Below are 17,967 nucleotides of genomic sequence, written 5' to 3' on the forward strand. Positions count from 1 at the left end.
TAATTACATAGGAAGAAATGCTTCCACCAGGAGACACAACAACGATCCCATTGAAATGGAAGTTAAGACTGCCACCTAGCCACTGTAAGCTTCTTATGTCTCTGATTCAGCAGGAAAAGAAAGTAGTTACTTGTGCTGGCTGGGGTGATTGATCCTAGCTAATATAGACTCTGATGTTTGGCTTCAGCCATTGGGTGAAAACCAGTGTCATTTACCACAGGAGGTACAAGTCTAGACAGAAGTTGGAATGGAATTAAGAATTCTCTCTTGAGGCCTGCCCTACCCAAGCCTGCGAGGGAGGGTGGTGACGGTTGCCCGGTCCCATTGTCCCGATGCCCAGCACCAGCACCAGCTGCAAGAGTCAGAAGAAGCTGCAGAAGATCATGGATGTGGCAGAAGATTATGCTAAAGAAAGATATGGAGTATCTTCAATGATACCATCACAAGAAAAACCAGATCGTGCTTTGGTTCGGGTTAGTGACTTGACAATACACAAAGCTGAAGAATTTGTTTGGGTGCGTGCAAGGGTTCATACAAGTACAGCTAAAGGTAAGTAGTGTTTCTTAGTCCTACGTCAGCAACAGTTTAATGTCCAGGCGCTGGCGGTGGGAGATCATGCAAGCAAGCAGATGGTTAAATTTGCTGCCAACATTAACAAAGAGCATCGTAGATGTAGAAGATGTAGTGAGAAAAGTGAATCAGAAAATTGGAAGCTGTACACAGCAAGATGCAGAGTTACATGTTCAAAAGATTTATATGATCAGTTTGACTGAACCCCTCCTGCCCCGGCCGCTGGATGATGCTGTTCGGCCTGAAGCGGAAGGAGAAGAGGAAGGAAGAGCTACTGTTAACCAGGATACAGGATTAGACAACAGAGTCATTGATCTTAGGACATCAACTAGTCAGGTAGTCTTCCGTCTCCAGTCTGACATCCGGCATCTTTTCTTTTTTTTTTTTTTTTTTAAGATTTTTATTTATTTATTTGACAGAGAGAGAGAGATAGTGAGAGCAGGAACACAAGCAGGGGGAGTGGGAGAGGGAGAAGCAGGCTTCCCGCCGAGCAGGGAGCCGGACGTGGGACTCGATCCCAGGACCCCGGGATCATGACCTGAGCCGAAGGCAGACGCTTAACGACTGAGCCACCCAGGTGCCCCGGCATCTTTTCTGAGAGAGTTTAATTAACAAGGATTTTGTGGAGATCCAAACTCCTAAAATTATCTCAGTTGCCTGTGAAGGAGGAGCCAATGTATTTACTGTGTCATATTTTAAAAATAATGCATACCTGGCCCAGTCCCCACAGCTGTACAAGCAAATGTGTATTTGTGCTGATTTTGAGAAGGTTTTCTGTATTGGACCAGTATTCAGAGCTGAAGACTCGAATACCCACAGACATCTAACTGAAGTTGTTGGTTTGGACATTGAAATGGCTTTTAATTACCATTACCATGACGTTGTGGAAGAAATTGCTGGCATCTTAGTACAAATATTCAAAGGACTCCAAGAAAGGTTTCAACTGAAATTCAGACAGTGAATAAACAATTCCTGTGTGAGCCATTCAAATTTTTGGAGCCAAATTTAAGACTTGAGTATTGTGAAGTATTGGCTATGCTTAGGGAAGCTGGAATCCAATGGGAGATTAAGAAGATCTGAGTACACACAATGAAAACTGTTGGGTCATCTGGTAAAAGAAAAGTATGATACAGACTTTTTTTTTTTTTTTTAAGATTTTATTTATTTATTTGAGACAGAGAGAATGAGAGAGAGAGAGCACATGAGAGGGGGGAGGGTCAGAGGGAGAAGCAGGCTCCCTGCCGAGCAGGGAGCCCGATGCGGGATTCGATCCAGGGACTCCAGGATCATGACCTGAGCCGAAAGCAGTCGCTTAACCAACTGAGCCACCCAGGCGCCCAGATACAGACTTTTATATTCTTGATAAATATCCTGTAAGGCTGTAAGACCCTTCTATACCATGCCTGACCCAAGAAATCCTAAACAGTACAACTCTTAGGATATGTTCATGAGAAGTGAAGAAATACTATCAGGAACTCAAAGAATACACGATCCTCAGCTGCTAACAGAGCGAGCCTTACATCATGGAATTGATTTGGAGAAAATTAAGGCATACACTGATTCCTTCCACTTTGGAGCCCCTTCTCATGCCAGCAGAGGCATTGGGTTGGAATGAGTGACAATGTTTTTTTGGGGATTGCACAATGTTCATGAGACCTCAATGTTCCCCGGTGATCCCAAATGACTCCCTCCTTAAAGAAAGCCGTGCTTTTTAAATTCTTTCCAGTGACCTGCTATTGACCAGGCTATCCCTTAGCTACTTAAAATATGCAGTGTAGTAAATGTTTTATCTAAAGTGCCACAATTGGGGGGGGCGGAGCAAGATGGCGGAGGAGTAGGAGACCTGGATTTCGTCTCCTCTCAGGAATTCAGCTGGATAGGGATCAAACCATTCTGAACACCTACAAACTCAACAGGAGATTGAAGAAAAGAAGAGCAACAACTCTCTCATCAGAAAAGCGACCACTTTCTGGAAGGTAGGACGTGCAGAGAAGTGAATCCGAGGCGATATTCGGGAGGATAGATGACGGGGGAGGGGCCTCCGTCGGCCGCTTCTGGCAAGTGATAGAGCCGCGGAGCACAAAATTGGAACATTTAAAAGTCTACTCCGCCGAGGGACGTCACTCTGGTGGCTAAGCGGGGGGTGGAACCCTCATGGGACAGTGCGGTCTCAGGACCCTCGGGGTCACAGAAAGACCAGGGGTGCCTGAGTGTGGCAGAGCTCCCAGGTAACGGAGCAGGGAAGCCAGCTGCAGAGGTGGAGCCCAGGCGCGGGCTCTCAGCTCGGGGTGGCCATAAACTGTGATCCGCGGCGCAGTCGGGCCGCTGCTCCTCCAGCAGGGACCCAACAAGCGGCAGATCCGGGGAGACTCACCTTCCTCCCCCGGGAGGAGGTGCGCGGGAGTGCACCGCAGGGATCTGCTGGGTTTGGAGACTCCACCCGGGGTCGGGTGCCAGAGATAGAAACGCGTGGTCACAGGCTGGGTGAGCACGGAGTGCGGCCGGAGAGCGGGGAGACGGGAGTGACTGACAGCTTTTCTCTGGGGGCTCACTGAGGAGCGGGGCCCCGAGTTCTCGGCTCCTCTGAGGCAGAGATTGGGAGGCCGCCATTTTCACTCTCCGCCTCCAAAGCTGTACGGAGAGCTCGCAGGGAACAAAAGCCCCGGAGAGCAAACCCCAGCAGATCACTTAGCCGGGAGGGGGCAAGGGTGGGGCAATTCCGCCTCCGGCAGAGACATTTGGAAACCACGGCAACAGGCCCCTCCCCAGAAGATCAGCGAGAACAGCCAGCCAAGACCAAGTTTACCGATCAAAGAGAACAGCAGAACTCCAGAGCTAGGGGAATACTGCACATAGAATTCATGGCTTTTTTACCATGATTCTTTAGTCTTTCAAAGTTAATTTTTTTTTAACTGTCTTTTTTTCTTTTTTTTTCTTTTTGAATTTTTCTTTTTCCCTTTTTCAACCAACATCTTATCAATCCTTTTTTTAAAAAAAAAATTTTATTTTTCATTTTTAGAGTCATATTCTATCCCTTCAGAGTAGTTACCCGTATTTTTGTTGTTCTCTCTTTAAAATTTTCACATAGTTTCTTCTAACAGATTAAAATATACCCTAAATCTCTAGTATATGGTGTTTTCTATTCCCCTGCCTGATCACATCCTCTCCCTTTTTTTTTCTTTTTTCTTTTTTTAAATCCTCTTCTTTCTTTTTTCAAACAACTTCTTATCAATTCCTTTTATAAAATTTTTTATAATTTCCATCTTTACAGTCATATTCCATCCCTTCACCATATCAACCCTTATTTTTGTACATATATAAGTTTTTCTTTCTTTTTTTTTTTTTTTAAAGATTTTTATTTATTTATTCATGAGAGACAGAGAGAGAGAGAGGCAGAGGGAGAAGCAGGCTCCCAAGGAGCAGGGAGCCAGATGCGGGACTCGATCCCAGGACCCTGGGATCATGACCTGAGCCGACGGCAGACGCTTAACCATCTGAGCCACCCAGGCGCCCCATAAGTTTTTCTTTCTTTAAAATTCTGGGAGGCACTTTCTTCTAAAAGACCAAAATATACCCCAAATCTAGTGTGTGGCACTGATCTATATACCAGCCTGATCATATTTGATCACATTCTGTTTTTTTGTTGTTGTTGTTGTTTTGTTTGTTTTTATTTTTATCTTTATCTTTTTCTTTTTCTTTTTTTTTTTCTTTTTCTTTTTTCTGTCTTTCCCTTTCTTTTCCCACTGCTTCAGGTCTTTTCTGATTTGTTTAGAGTATATTTTCTGGGGACGTTGTTACTCTGCTAGCATTTTGTTCTCTCATTCATCTATTCTCCTCTGCACAAAATGACAAGACGGAAAAAATCACCTCAACAAAAAGAACAAGAGGTAGTACCGACTGCCAGGGACCTACTCAATACGGACATTAGTACGATGTCAGATCTAGAGTTCAGAATCATCACTTTAAAGATACTAGCTGGGCTTGAAAAAAATATGGAAGTTATTAGAGAAACCCTTTTTGGAGAAGTAAAAGAACTAAAATCCAACCAAGTAGAAATCAAAAAGGCTATTAATGAGGTGCAGTCAAAAATGGGGGCGCTAACTGCTAGAATAAATGAGGCAGAAAAGAGAATCAGTAATATAGAAGATGAAATGATGGAAAATAAAGAAGCTGAGAAAAAGAGAGATAAACAACTACTGGATCAAGAGGGCAGAATTCAAGAGATAAGCGATACGATAAGACGAAACAACATTAGAATAATTGGGATCCCAGAAGAAGAAGAAAGAGAGAGAGGGGCAGAAGGTATAATGGAGCAAATTATAGCAGAGAACTTCCCTAATTTGGGGAAGGAAACAGGCATGAAAATCCAGGAAGCACAGAGAACCCCTCTCAAAATCAATAAAAATAGGTCAACAACCCGACATCTAATAGTAAAACTTACGAGTCTCATAGACAAAGAGAAAATCCTGGGAGCAGCTCAGGAGAAGAGATATGTAACCTACAAGGGTAGAAACATTAGATTGGCAACAGACCTGTCCACAGAGATCTGGCAGGCCAGAAAGAACTGGCAGGATATACTCAGAGCACTAAATGAGAAAAATAGGCAGCCAAGAATACTATATCCAGCTAGGCTGTCATTGAAAATTGAAGGAGAGATAAAAAGCTTCCAGGACAAACAAAAACTAAAGGAATTTGCAAACACAAAACCAGCCCTACAGGAAATCTTGAAAGGGGTCCTCTAAGCAAAGAGACAGCCTAAAAGCAACATAGACCAGAAAGGAACACAGACAATATACGGTAACAGTCACCTTACAGGCAATACAATGGCACTAAATTCCTATCTTTCAATAGTTACCCTGAATGTAAATGGGCTAAATGCCCCAATCAAAAGACACAGGCTATCAGACTGGATTAAAAAAACAAGACCCATCGATATGCTGTCTGCAAGAGACTCATTTTAGAACCAAAGACACCCCCAGATTGAAAGTGAGGGGGTGGAAAACCATTTACCATGCTAATGGACACCAAAAGAAAGCTGGGGTGGCAATCCTTATATCAGACAAATTAGACTTTAAACCAAAGACTGTAATAAGAGATGAGGAAGGACATTATATCCTACTTAAAGGATCTATCCAACAAGAAGATCTAACAATTGTAAATATCTATGCCCCTAACATGGGAGCAGCCAATTATATAAGGCAATTAATAACAAAAGCAAAGAAACACATCGACAACAATACAATAATAGTGGGGGACTTTAACATCCCTCTCACTGAAATGGACAGATCGTCTAAGCAAAAGATCAACAAGGAAATAAAGACTTTAAAGGACACACTGGACCAAATGGACTTCACAGACATATTCAGAACATTCCACCCCAAAGCAATGGAATAAACATTCTTCTCTAGTGCCCATGGAACATTCTCCAGAATAGATCACATCCTAGGTCATAAATCAGGTCTCGACTGGTACCAAAAGATTGGGATCATTCCCTGCCTATTTTCAGACCACAATGCTTTGAAACTAGAACTCAATCACAAGAAGAAAGTCGGAAAGAACTCAAATACATGGAGGCTAAAGAGCATCCTACTGAAGAATGAATGGGTCAACCAGGAAATTAAAGAAGAATTAAAAAAATACATGGAAACCAATGAAAATGAAAACACAACTATTCAAAATCTTTGGGATGCAGCAAAGGCAGTCCTAAGAGGAAAGTATAGAGCAATAAAAGCCTTTCTCAAGAAACAAGAAAGGTCTCAAGTACACAACCTAACCCTCCACCTAAAGGAGCTGGAGAAAGAACAGCAAATAAAGCCTAAACCCAGCAGGAGAAGAGAAATAATAAAGATCAGAGCAGAAATCAATGAAATAGAAACTAAAAGAACAGTAGAACAGATCAATGAAACTAGGAGCTGGTTCTTTGAAAGAATTAACAAGATTGATAAACCCCTGGCCAGACTTATCAAAAAGAGAAGAGAAATGACCCAAATCAACAAAATCATGAATGAAAGAGGAGAGATCACAACCAACAGCAAAGAAATACAAACAATTCTAAGAACATATTATGAGCAACTCTATGCCAGCAAATTAGATAACCTGGAAGAAATGGAGGCATTCCTAGAGATGTATCAACTACCAGAACTGAACCAGGAAGAAATAGAAAACCTGAACAGACCTATAACCACTAAGGAAATTGAAGCAGTCATCAAAAATCTCCCAAAACACAAAAGCCCAGGGCCAGATGGCTTCCCAGGAGAATTCTACCAAACATTTCAAGAAGAATTAATACCTATTCTTCTGAAACTGTTCCAAAAAATAGAAATGGAAGGAAAACTTCCAAACTCATTTTATGAGGCCAGCATTACCTTGATCCCCAAACCAGACAAAGACCCCATCAAAAAGGAGAATTACAGACCAATATCCCTGATGAACATGGATGCAAAAATTCTCACCAAAATACTAGCCAATAGGATCCAACAGTACATTAAAAGGATTATTCACCATGGCCAAGTGGGATTTATCCCTGGGCTGCAAGGTTGGTTCAACATCCGCAAATCAATCAATGTGATACAATACATAAACAAAAGAAAGAACAAGAATCATATGGTCCTCTCAATAGATGCAGAAAAAGCTTTTGACAAAGTACAGCATCCTTTCTTGATCAAAACTCTTCAGAGTATAGGGATCGAGGGTACATACCTCAATATCATAAAAGCCATCTATGAAAAACCTACAGCGAATATCATTCTCAATGGGGAAAAGCTGAGAGCTTTCCCCCTAAAGTCAGGAATGCAGCAGGGATGTCCACTATCACCACTGCTATTCAACATAGTATTGGAAGTCCTAGCCACAGCAGTCAGACAACAAAAAGAAATCAAAGGCATCCAAATTGGCAAAGAAGAAGTCAAACTCTCACTCTTTGCAGACGATATGATACTTTATGTGGAAAACCCCAAGGACTCCACCCCAAAACTGCTAGAACTCATACAGGAATTCAGTAAAGTGACAGGATATAAAATCAATGCACAGAAGTCAGTGGCATTCCTATACACCAACAACAAGACAGAAGAAAGAGAAATTAAGGAGTCAGTCCCATTTACAATTGCACCCAAAACCATAAGATACCTAGGAATAAATCTAACCAAAGAGACAAAGGATCTTTACTCAGAAAACTATAAAATACTCATGAAAGAAATTGCAGAAGACACAAAGAATTGGAAAAACGTTCCATGCTCATGGATTGGAAGAACAAATATTGTGAAGATGTCAATGCTACCTAGAGCAATCTACACATTCAATGCAATCCCCATCAAAATACCATCCACTTTTTTCAAAGAAATGGAACAAATCATCCTAAAATTTGTATGGAACCAGAAAAGACCCCGAATAGCCAGAGGAATGTTGAAAAAGAAAAGCAAAGCCGGCGGCATCACAATTCCGGACTTCCAGCTCTATTACAAAGCTGTCATCATCAAGACAGCATGGTACTGGCACAAAAACAGACACATAGATCAATGGAACAGAATAGAGAGCCCAGAAATGGACCCTCAACTCTATGGTCAACTGATCTTTGACAAAGCAGGAAAGAATGTCCAATGGAACAAAGACAGTCTCTTCAACAAATGGTGTTGGGAAAATTGGATAACCACATGCAGAAGAATGAAACTGGACCATTTCCTTACACCACACACAAAAATAAACTCAAAATGGTTGAAAGACCTCAATGTGAGACAGGAGTCCATCAAAATCCTAAAGGAGAACACAGGCAGCAACCTCTTTGACCTCAGCCGAAGCAACTTCTTCCTAGAAACATCGCCAAAGGCAAGGGAAGCAAGTGCAAAAATGAACTATTGGGACTTCATCAAGATAAAAAGCTTTTGCAAAGCAAAGGAAACAGTCAACAAAACCAAAAGACAACTGACAGAATGGGAGAAGATATTTGCAAATGACATATCAGATAAAGGGCTAGTATCCAAAATCTATAAAGAACTCATCACACTCAACACCCAAAGAACAAAGAATCCAATCAAGAAATGGGCAGAAGACATGAACAGACATTTTTCCAAAGAAGACATCCAAATGGCCAACAGACACATGAAAAAGTGCTCAGTATCGCTCGGCATCAGGGAAATCCAAATCAAAACCTCCATGAGATACCACCTCACACCAGTCAGAATGGCTAAAATTAACAAGTCAGGAAACAACAGATGTTGGCGGAGATGCGGAGAAAGGGGAACCCTCCTACACTGTTGGTGGGAATGCAAGCTGGTGCAGCCACTCTGGAAAACTGTATGGAGGTTCCTCAAAAAGTTGAAAATAGAGCTACCATATGATCCAGCAATTGCACTACTGGGTATTTACCCCAAAGATACAAAAGTAGGGATCCGAAGGTGTACGTGCACCCCGATGTTTATAGCAGCAATGTCCACAATAGCCAAACTGTGGAAAGAGCCAAGATATCCATCGACAGATGAATGGATAAAGAAGAGGTGGTATATATATACAATGGAATATTATGCAGCCATCAAAAGGAATGAGATCTTGCCATTTGCAATGACGTGGATGGAACTGGAGGGTATTATGTTGAGTGAAATAAGTCAAACAGAGAAAGACATGTATCATATGATCTCACTGATATGAGGAATTCTTAATTGTAGGAAACAAACTGAGGGTTGCTGGAGTGGGAGGTGGGGTGGGAGGGATGGGGTGACTGAGTGATAGACACTGGGGAGGGTATGTGCTCTGGTAAGCACTGTGAATTGTGCAAGACTGTTGAATCTCAAATCTGTACCTCTGAAACAAATAATGCAATATATGTTAAGAAAAAAAAAGAAGAAGAAGAAGAAGGTAGCGGGAGGGGAAGAATGAAGCGGGGCAAATCGGAGGGGTAGACGAACCATGAGAGATGATGGAGTCTGAAAAACAAACAGGGTTCTAGAGGGAGGGGGGTGGGAGGATGGGTTAGCCTGGTGGTGGGTATTGAGGAGGGCACATTCTGCATGGAGCACTGGGTTATATGCACAAACAATGAATCATGGAACACTTCATCTAAAACTAATGATGTAATGTATGGGGATTAACATAAGAATAAAAAAAATAAATAAAAATAAATTAAAAAATAAAAAAAATAAAGTGCCACAGTTACTTTGGATTAATTCACTATAGGTTACTTTAAAAGAGAGGATTTTTATAACTTTGGACATGTTTCAGTAGGAAATGGTTGAACATTTTAATGAAAAATTCATATGGTTATGTTAAAAATTCATATTGCATTATACAATAAATGTTAACAATTTTAAACAGTTCAAAAAAAGAAAGAAAGAAAGAAAGAAAGAAAGAACTCTTGGACATGTTATAACCCAGAAGAAATATCAAGTTTGGATGTGTGTTTGGAGTCCACAGAGGAGATCAAGTTTCTAGATACAGTACTGCAAGTCATTGACATAGAGATGATTTTGAAAGCTGTGGGACTGGATGGGATCATGTGAGGAAAGAAAGATAGTAAGGATGACCCAGAACTAAGCCCAAGGACTCCAACATTCTGAGATAGAGGAAAGGAGGAGAAGGAGCCAGAGAAGATAAAGAAACAGCAGGTATTATTGCAGAAAGAAAATGAAAGAAGTGTGGGACATAGAAGTCGAAAGGGGAAAGAATTTTAGGAAGCAAAACTGTCACCCAAAGATGGATTCAGATAAGGAAAGAGAAGTGACTTGTACCTGGAGGACAAATTGGAGAACATTGCACACCTTGACAGGTGCAGGCTCAGCAGAGTGGTGGAGGCAGAAGATGAATTGGAGTGTATTAGTTATTTCTTGCTGTGTAACATATTGCCACAAATTGATCCTTAAAACAATGCACATTTATTATCACACAGTTTCCATGGTTTAGGAGTCTGGGTACGGGCTGGCTGGGTTTTCTGCCCAGCCATCTGCATTCAGATGTCAGCCAGGGCTGTAATCTCATCCAGAGCTTAACTCCTCTTCCAAACTCAATGCTTGTAAGTAGAATTGCATTTCTTGCAATTGTAGGTCTGAGACTCAGCTCCTAGAGGCTGCCCACTGTTCCCTACCATGTTGCATTCTCCACAACATGGACTTTGCTTCTTCTAGGCCAGCAGAAGATTCTGGCTTTGAATCTCTGACTTCAGGAAAGGCCCAGTCCTCCTTTACAGACTGCTTTTATTGGCCCAGACCCACCCTGAATAATCTTACCTTTTAATTAATTCAAAATCAATTGATTAGTGACCCAATCACAGAAGTAAAATCCCACCCTATGCACAGTTCCACCTACACTCACAGGAAGGAACTATGAGGGTGTGTGCACCAGGGGGTGGAATTTTGCAGGGCCTTATTAGAACTCTGCCTAGGACAAAGAAGGATTGAGAGGTTTGGAAGACACTGATTTAATAAACTGATGATACCTCTGCTCCATCCTGAGTATCTTACCAAGCACCCAACCCTCATTATTGCTGATCTCTAGAACAACCCTATGGGGCAGGTCCTGTTATTAGTCCCATTTTACAAATGAGGAAATTGAAATTCAGAGGATTTGATGACTTCCCAAGGTCATGCTACTATAAGAACACCAGGTTCAAATTACATTCATTCTCCACCAAAGTTCCCTTGTATGGTGTTGTCTTATTGAAAACAGTTATTAATAAGGATAATTGAAGTAAGTCTATGGCCAGGGCTCTTTAGGAATACAGTCACAAGTGACATGTAAGATCCTCCACGTCCAAATGTTGGCCTCAACTTTGCTCCACCCTCCTTCTTTGGTCCCCTCTTCATCCTTCATGGCTGTACCTCTCAGTTCTTCAACTTCTGCCACATCACTGGGATCAGCCTCTCTTTGTCACCTCCCCACTAGCCTAGGCCCTCTCATACATGGGTTACTATGACAGCCATGAAAAGGTTTCCTTGGCCTTGAGGTCCTTTTAAAACCCAGCTGGACCAAAGAATCTTCTCTGAATACCATTTGGATTCCTTTTCCATCCTGTCCAACATGCTTGCTCTGTCTGCCTCCAGAGCTACCACTCCTTCCTGCCTGGCTTCTCTGGGACATGTTTTATGTCTCAACCACCCACAGCCTTTGACCAGGAACCATTCCAGAACCTGAATAGAGTAATTGTTAGTTGACCAGACAAACTAAGGGGAGCTAAATCATTCTGAGAGCACTAGAGGTGGAATCTGTAAATGCTTACTCAAGCTTCCAGGGCCAATGTAAATTCAGATCTGGGACCCCTGTCCCCCCCATTATGGCTCCATTCTGAGACTGCATTGAGAATGCTCTTTGCTCCTCTTCCCCATGAAACCCCTTCATTTGAACCAGCTCAAGGGGGAATAAACACCTACTCCAGGTCTCTCAACACCCAGAAAGAAGACTCATGCTTAATTGTTAGCTCAAAACTAAACCTCTCTTGACTAAGCCTCTCTTGATGGGGTAAGGAGAAATGGGGGGATATTGTTTAATAGACACAGAGTTTCAGTATGGGAAGATAAAAAAGTCCTGGAAATGGATGGTAGTAATGGTTTCACAACAATATGAATGTACTTAATGCATTGAACTATACATTTAAAAAGAGTTAAAATGATAAATTTTATGTTATGTATATTTTACACAGTTTATAAACAAACAAACAAATGTTAATCCTTGCTTTCTACATCCTTTCTCAACCAGCCCCTTCCTATCCTGTGCCATTCCTTACCACTCGCTCACAGTGGCCCTCTTGTCCCTGGCCTCCCCTCTGAACCTGTGGACCTCCAAGCCTTTTCTTCTGCTCTTCCATCCACCTTGAAGCCAAACACATTCTACTAATTACTAACATAGTCTTTAAGGCTCAGTTTAAGACATTTATTCCATGTCACCCTCCTAAACTGTTCCATCTTGAAAAGTGACTTCCCCTTACTTAGAATTAATTACCTTAGCCTTTATGCAGAGCCTCTTTTACACTATCACACACTTGCTTCGGTCTCATCTTGGATTTACAGTTTCCACGCATATCTGTGTGTACAAGAAAACACTACAGTAAGAGTGTAAGATTACTGAGGGCAAGGATTTATTCCTGAATAATCTGCCAATACCCACTCATTGAAGGTTTGCATATGGCTCACTCTGGGGAAACCCAAAAAAACATGACCATGGCTCAGCACTCAGGGAGCTTTTAATAAAATTATTGTGATACAATCTACAAAACAAAATTTACCCTTTTAGTCATTTTTAAGTGTACATTTCTGTGGCATTAAGTAATTCACCACTATCTATCTCCAGAACTTATTCATCTTCCCAAACTGAAACTCTATACCTATCAAGCAAAACTTCTGCACCCCTTCTTCCTCATTCTATTTTCTGTCTCTATGAATTTGGCTAGGTACCTTATGTAAGTGGAGTCATACAACACTTGTCCTTTTGTGACTCACTTATTTCATTTAGGATAATGTCCTCAAGGTTCATCCATGTTGTAACCTGTGTCAGAATTTTTTTTCTTTAAAAGGACAAATAATGTCCCAATGTATGGAAATACATTTTATTTTCCATTCATCACCAGTGGACATTGGATTCTTTCTCCGTTGTCTTATTGTGAGTAATGCTGCTACGAATATGTACAAATACCTGTTAGAGTCCCTGCTTTCAATTCTTAGAAGTAGAATTGCTGGATCCTATGTTAATACTACAATTAGTTTTTTTGAGGTCAAGAATCCTCTAAGTACCCAAGGAGACAGAACCAGCATGTATGAAACCTTCAGAACTAAACAGCAGTCATCAAAAACTAATGATGTATTGTATGGTGACTAACATAACATAATAAAATAAACTAAATTAAACAACAACAACAACAAAAACTAAATAGCAGAAAGAGCTTTCTAATTGGTCCCAGAACCTAGTAGCCATGCAAGCCCTGACTCTACCACAGGGGTGATCTTGAGCACATACCTTAAACATGAACCCATCATTACAAGTGTAGTCTATATAAAATATTCTTTTTTCCATTCCAAGATTCATATTGCCCTCACATTTCAGCATCTCTAAAATCAGCATGTGTTATATTTGGTGGTATACCATATTTTAATGGTAACATTTTTCCCTTAGTGGGACATAAAAGAACAGTGCATTCTTCTTACAAATGGTGGATCCTTAGGCTCCAAATACAGCACCAGATAGATGAAAACAGAGAGTACCCTAAACATGGATAACTTTCACTTTCCTTCATTATGTTATACAGTAATGACCATATAAATGTAACCAAAGGTCAAGAAAAGAGAGACCATGAAGGTTTTGACCCACTGGGGAAGGTTTCTTGGAGGAGAAAGGATTTGAGCTAGCCATTCAGGATGGATAACTCAGGATAAACTAAGGATAGAGGGAAAAGCATTTGTTAGAGGAGAACCTAGCAGATCAAAGGCAAGGAGATAGAAACTATTAAACCCTAATTAAGGGTGAGTAGAGGAAGGAATATTTTCATGGGTATTGGCTTAATCAAATTTCTGAAGTGAGATAAATGAAACAAGTCAAACAGAGAAAGGCAAATACTGTATGATCTCTCTTATATGTAGAATTTTTTTAAAAAGATGAAAATGAGCTCACAGATACCAAGACTAGATTGGTGATTATCAGAGGTGACAGGTGGAGGTGGGTGAAATAGATGAAGGGGATCAAAAGTTACAAACTTCCAGTTATAAAATAAATAAGTCACAGGATGTAATGTACAGAATGTAACTATAATTAATAATAATGTCCTACACATTTGGAAGTTGCTAAAAGAATAGATTTAAAAGTTCTCACCACAAGAAAAATAAATTTGCAACTATATATGGCAGCAGATGTTAACTAGACTTTTGTGGCAATCATTTCACAATAAAACAAAAAAAATTTTCTTTCTTTTCTTTTTTTAGAGAGAGAGAGCTGGGGGGAGGGGCAGGGAGAGACAGAATCTTAAGCATGCTACACTCTCATCCTGGAGCACGACGTGGGGCTTGATCTCATGATCCTGAGATCATGACCTGAGTGAAATCAAGAATCAGACACTTAACAAACTGAGCCACCCAGATGCCCCAACAAAATTTATGAAAAAAAGAAAAAGGAACCAGCAGTAAATAAACAAATAATTCAATTAGAAAATAGGAAAGACTTGAACAGACATTTCACCAAAGAAGATATATAGATGTATATAGATGACAAATAAGTATGTGAAAAGTTGTTCATTATTAGTCATTAGGGAAATGCAAAATAAAACCACAATGAGATATTTGAGATAATACTATACATTAATTAAAACAGCTAAAATTTAAAAAATAATGAAAATACAAAATGCTGGCAAGGAGGTGGAGATACTGGATCTCTCAGACATTTCTGGTAGAAATGTAGAATGGTGAAAGCCTCTCTGGAAAACAGCTTTGCACTTTCTTATAAAATAAAACTTACACTTACCATAGGGTTCAGCAACTGCCCTCATCAGCATTTATCCCAGAGCAATGAAAACATGCCCACACACAAACCTGAACACAAATGTTCACAGTAACCTTATTTGTGATAACCAAACTTGGAAACAACACAAATGTCCTTGGAAGCATGAATAGCTAGAATAAAGTACATCTGTACACTGGGACATTATTTGGCAATAAAAAGGAATGAGCAATTGATACATACTACAGCTTGAATGAATCACATAGGCTTTATGCTAAATGAAAAAGCCAATCTTAGAAGATTACATTACAGGGGGCTGAGCAAGATGGTGGAGGAGTAGGAGACCTAGATTTCCCCCTGGTCTCAGGAAGTCAGCTGGCTAGGGATCAAACCAATCTGAACACCTACGAACTCAACAGGAGAGTGAAGAAAAGAAGAGCAACAACTCTCTGAACAGAAAAGCGACCATTTTCTGGAAGGTAGGACGTGCAGAGAAGTGAATCACAGGCGATATTTGGGAGGATAGACGGCAGGGGAGGGGGCCTCTGTCGGCCGCTTCTGGCAAGTGATAGAACCATGGAGCATAAAATCGAAACTTTTAGAAGTCTGCTCCGCTGAGGGACTGTCACTCCGGTGGTTAAGCTGGGGGTGGAACCCTCATGGGACAGTGTGGTCTCAGGACCCTAGGGGTCACAGAAAGACCGGGGTGCCTGAGTGTGGCAGAGCTCCCAGGTAACGGAGCAGGGAAGCCAGCTGCAGAGGTGGAGCCCAGGCGCGGGCTCTCAGCTCGGGGTTGCCATAAACCGTGATGCAGGGCACAGTCGGACCACTGCTCCTCCAGCAGGGACCCAACAAGTGGCAGATCCGGAGAGACTCACCTTCTTCCCCTGGGAGGAGAGGTGTGGGAGCGCACCACAGGGATCTGCTGGGTTTGGAGACTCCACACGGGGTTGAGTGCCGGAGATAGAAACGCGCGGTCACAGGCTGGGCGAGCACGGGGTGCGGCCAGAGACCAGGGAGACAGGAGTGACTGGCGGCTTTTCTCTGGGGGGCTCACTGAGGAGTGGGGCCCCGAGTTCTCAGCTCCTCTGAGGCAGAGATTGGGAGGCCGCCATTTTCACTCTCGTCCTCCAAAGCTGTACGGAAAGCTTGCAGGGAACAAAAGCTCCGGAGAGCAAACCCGAGCAGATTACTTAGTCCGGACCAGACAAGGGCGGGGCAATTCCACCTCCGGCAAAGACATTTGGGAACCACGGCCACAGGCACCTCCCCCAGAAGATCAGCGAGAACAACCAGCCAAGACCAAGTTTACCAATCAATGAGAACGGCAGAACTCCAGCGTTAGGGAAATACTGCACATAGAATTCATGGCTTTTTTACCATGATTCTTTAGTCTTTCAAAGTTAATTTTTTTTACCTGTCTTTTTCTAGTTTTTTTGAATTTTACTTTTTCCCTTTTTCAACCAACATCTTATCAATCCCTTCTTTAAAAAAAAAAATTTATTTTTCATTTTTATTTTTCATTTTTAGAGTCATAGTCTATCCCTTCATAGGAGTTACCCGTATTTTTGGCATATATATAAGTTGTTCTCTCTTTAAAATTTTGAGATAGTTTCTTCTAACAGATCAAAATATACCCTAAATATCTAGTGTATGGTTTTTTCCTACTGCCCTGCCTGATCACATTCTCTCCCTTTTTTTTTTCTTTTTTTAAATCCTCTTCTTTCTTTTTTCAAACAACTTCTTATCAGTTCCTTTTAAAAAATTTTTATAATTTTCATCTTTACAGTCATATTCCCTCCCTTCATATCACCCTTATTTTTGTACATATATAAGTTTTTCTTTCTTTAAAATTTTGGGACGCACTTTTGCCTAAAAGACCAAATACACCCAAAATCTAGTGAGTGGCACTGATCTATATACCAGCCTGATCATATTTGATCACGTTCTATTTTTTTTGTTTTTTTCTGTTTTTGTTTCTTTTTATCTTTATCTTTATCTTTTTCTTTTTTTTTTTTTCTTTTTCCTTTTTCTCTCTTTCCCTTTCTTTTCCCACTGCTTCAGGTCTTTTCTGATTTGTTTAGAGTATATTTCTGGGAACGTTGTTACCCTGTTAGCATTTTGTTCTCTCATTCATCTATTCTCCTCTGGACAAAATGACAAAACGGAAAAAATCACCTAAACAAAAAGAACAAGAGGTAGTACCGACTGCCAGGGACCTACTCAATATGGACATTAGTATGATGTCAGATCTAGAGTTCAGAATCATCACTTTAAAGATACTAGCTGGGCTTGAAAAAAGCAGGGAAGTTATTAGAGAAACCCTTTCTGGAGAAGTGAAAGAACTAAAATCTAACCAAGTAGAAATCAAAAAGGCTATTAATAAGGTGCAATCAAATATGGGGGTGCTAACTGCTAGGATAAATGAGGCAGAATAGAGAATCAGTGATATAGAAGACCATATGATGGAAAATAAAGAAGCTGAGAAAAAGAGAGATAAACAACTACTGGATCACGAGGGCAGAATTCGAGAGATAAGCGATACCATAAGATGAAACAACATTAGAATAATTGGGATCCCAGAAGAAGAAGAAAGAGAGAGAGGGGCAGAAGGTATAATGGAGCAAATTATAGCAGAGAACTTCCCTAATTTGGGGAAGGAAACAGGCATCAAAATCCAGGAGGCACAGAGAACCCCTCTCAAAATCAATAAAAATAGGTCAACATCCCGACATCTAATAGTAAAACTTACAAGTCTCAGAGACAAAGAGAAAATCCTGGGAGCAACGCGGGAGAAGAGATATGTAACCTACAATGGTAGAAACATTAGACTGGCAACAGCCCTATCCACAGAGACCTGGCAGGCCAGAAAGGACTGGCATGATATATTCAGAGCACTAAACGAGAGAAATATGCAGCCAAGAACACTATATCCAGCTAAGCTGTCATTGAAAATTGAAGGAGAAATAAAAAGCTTCCAGGACAAACAAAAACTAA

General features: G+C 41.0%; 1 pseudogene; it reads left to right on the forward strand.

The window, feature by feature from the left end:
- The first annotated feature begins 332 nt into the window (after positions 1-332).
- Positions 333-2,405, forward strand: LOC118027263 (annotated as a pseudogene).
- The last annotated feature ends 15,562 nt before the right edge of the window (positions 2,406-17,967 follow it).

The sequence above is a fragment of the Mirounga leonina genome, unplaced genomic scaffold (assembly GCF_011800145.1).
Source record: "Mirounga leonina isolate KUSES-001 unplaced genomic scaffold, KU_Mleo_1.0 Mir_366, whole genome shotgun sequence".
Lineage (NCBI taxonomy): Eukaryota > Metazoa > Chordata > Mammalia > Carnivora > Phocidae > Mirounga > Mirounga leonina.